Source organism: Cibotium barometz, chromosome 33 (assembly GCF_041138505.1).
Source record: "Cibotium barometz isolate CiBa-2024 chromosome 33, ASM4113850v1, whole genome shotgun sequence".
In the NCBI taxonomy this organism is placed as follows: domain Eukaryota; kingdom Viridiplantae; phylum Streptophyta; class Polypodiopsida; order Cyatheales; family Cibotiaceae; genus Cibotium; species Cibotium barometz.
The window spans coordinates 32,627,488-32,630,784 of NC_141078.1; positions in this window are offsets into that span (position 1 = coordinate 32,627,488).

Genomic DNA, 3,297 nt, shown 5'->3' on the forward strand with positions numbered 1-3,297 from the left:
AAAAAATACATTAAAAAATAAAACAACATAAAATCGAATGGCAAAGGTCTCAATACCTTAGGGTTTGGTTATGTAAAGTTACCTAAATAAGGGCTTGTTCACATGGACATGTCCTAAATTGGCATGGGATTCATAGGTGCCATCAACGAGAATTTAAAAAGTCATCATCATTGAAAAACTTTTAACAAAAATTATCATGTTGTAAACGACCAAATGAACACGCTAGTGTGTGTGAAAAAGAAAAATTATAATCTTTGTAAAAATGCCACAACCACATGAGTATGCAAGCATGTGTGAAAACCATAAATGGGAAATTGCATCTAGTCCACATCAAAGAAGTTACCCACCTCACTACCAAAAAATTATAAATCCTACTTCCTACAAAAAGTGCTTGTAACTAGCCTCTAGGATCGATGATGTACCCAAGCTAGAAATTCACCCCTCTTTTCTCAACAAAAAGTGTGATGTAATCAGCCTCTGAGGCCATATGATGCACTCAAGCTGAAATTTACAGACAAAGTAGCTAAAATGCCAAAGTAGTATAAAGGCAAAAGTAGCCTGGCACAAGGGGAGAGAGAGGAAGAGTGAAAGCCAAAAAATTGTACCCAATCTACCATTAAGGGGGGGAAGAGCCAAAGTAGCATGTGAGTGAGAGAGGGAGAGAGAGAGAGAGAGAGCATAAATTTTAGGATTGTGTGCATATACAAATAAATTATTAGATCATGAAACCCAAGATTTACAGATTATTGGAGATCGCACTCATGATCATAATGAACAAATTCATGATGATGTTGAAAATTATAGGGTTCAAACACCCGGATAACGATGATGATGCATCATCAACTTCCATCAAAGCCACTAATAGTATCTCCTTATATCCTTCCATGGATGCCAATGATTTACCTTTTAATCATATGCAGGCTACGCCGAAGATGTAGGGGATATAGAGAAAGTATTAGAAATTGGTCTCTTTGAAGAAATGGATCTCATGGAAGATGAACAATCATGAAGCTTATGCAAGTCAATTGTTAAGTTTTTTTTCTCAAAAAAGGATATATAATTTTTTTTTATTTTTATTTACAATTACCAACGACTATACCATTGCTTTTATCAATACACATATCAACGTCTATGTTAATGCTTTTAATACCAACGAAAGTTAGAAGAAAAAAATATCTATCTTTACTGAAAAAAATCATCAATAAAGAGAAGTGCTTGTAGTTTGTGTGTGTGTGTTTATGTGTGTATGTGCATACACCTGAGAGAGAGAGAGAGAGAGAGAGAGAGAGAGAGAGAGAGAGAGAGAGCACAAATTTTAAGATTTTATGCATGTGTGTGTCGTGCGCGCACACATGGGTGTGTGTGTCACACACACACACACACACACAGAGCATGAATTTTGATATTTTTAAAGAGACACCTTTTGTGAATTTGAAGCTATAATGCACAATAGTTTTCTCTTGTGAAAATGTAAAAAGTCCCATTTACTTTTTTTTTGGGGGGGGGGAGATAGACCCCAATTCATGTGCGATTCTTGAACCCCTATACCTTCCCTTTGTGTGTGTGTGTGTTAGAGAGAGAGAGAGAGAGAGAGAGAGAGAGAGAGAGATGAATTTTGAGATTTTTTAAGTGACACCTTTTGAGAATTTGAAGCTAGTATAAATCTACAATAGTTTTTAAAGAGACACCTTTTTTGGGCAAGATAGATCCCTATTCATGTGTGATTCTCCAACCCCCTAGACCTTCCCTTTGTGTGTGTGTATGTGTGTGTGTGTGTGTGTGTGTGTGTGTGTGTGCGTGAGAGAGAGAGAGAGAGAGCATAAATTTTAAGATTGTGTGCAAATACAAATGAATTATTAGATCATGAAACCCAATATTTACAGATTATTAGAGATTGCACTCATGATCATAATGAGCAAACTCATGATGATGTTGAAAATTATAATGTTCAAACACCAGGATAACGATGATGATGCCTCATCAACTTCCATCAAATCCACTAATAGTATCTCCTCATATCCTTCCATGGATGCCAATGATTTACCTTTTAATCATATGTAGGGCTACGCCGAAGATGTAGGGGATATAGAGATAGTATTAGAAATTGGTCTCTTTGAAGCAATTGATCTCATGGAAGATGAACAATCATGAAGTTTATGCAAGTCAATTGTTAAGGTTTTTTTCTCAAAAAATGATATAAAAATATTTTATATTTTTTTACAATTACCAATGACTATACCATTTCTTTTATCAATGCACATATCAATGTCTAAATCAATGCTTTTAATACCAACAAAAGTTAGGAGAAAAAAAAATCTATCTTTACTGAAAAAAAACATCGATAGAGAGACAAGTTCTTGCAGGTTGTGTGTGTGTGTTTATGTGTGTATGTGCACGCACCTGTGAGAGAGAGAGAGAGAGAGAGAGAGAGAGAGCATAAATTTTAAGATTGTATCCATTTGTGTGTCGTGCGCGCACACATGTTTGTGTGTGTGTGTGTGTGTGTGTGAGAGAGAGAGAGAGAGAGAGAGAGAGAGAGAGAGAGAGATAGAGAGAGAGAGAGAGAGAGCATGAATTTTGAGATTTTTAAAGAGACACCTTTTGTGAATTTGAAGCTATAATGCACAATAATTTTCTCTTGTGAAAATGTAAAAAGTCCCATTCAAAATTTCTTTTTTGGGGGGGGGAAGATAGACCCCAATTCATGTGCAATTCTCCGACCCTCTATACCTTCCCTTTGTGTGTGTGTGTGTGTGTGTGTGTGTGTGTTAGAGAGAGAGAGAGAGAGAGAGAGAGAGAGAGAGAGAGAGAGAGAGAGAGAGAGAGAGCATGAATTTTGAGATTTTTAAAGAGACACCTTTTGAGAATTTGAAGCTAGTATAAATCTACAATAATTTTTAAAGAGCACCTTTTTTGGGCAAGATAGATCCTTATTCATGTGAGATTCACCAACCCCCTAGACCTTCCCTTTGTGTGTGTGTGTGTGTGTGCATGTGTGTGTGTGTGTGTGTGTGTGTGTGAGAGAGAGAGAGAGAGAGAGAGAGAGAGAGCATGAATTTAAAGATTTTTAAAGAGACACCTTTAAATTTGTGAATTTGAAGCTATAATGTACAATAGTTTCCTCTTGTGAAAATAGAAAAAGTCCCATTCACTTTTTTTTGAGGGGGGGGAGGGGGGAGATGGACCTCAATTCATGTGCGATTCTCCAACCCCCTATACCTTTTCTTTGTGTGTGTATGTGTGTGTGTGTGTGTGTGTGTGTGTGTGAGAGAGAGAGAGAGAGAGAGAGAGAGAGAG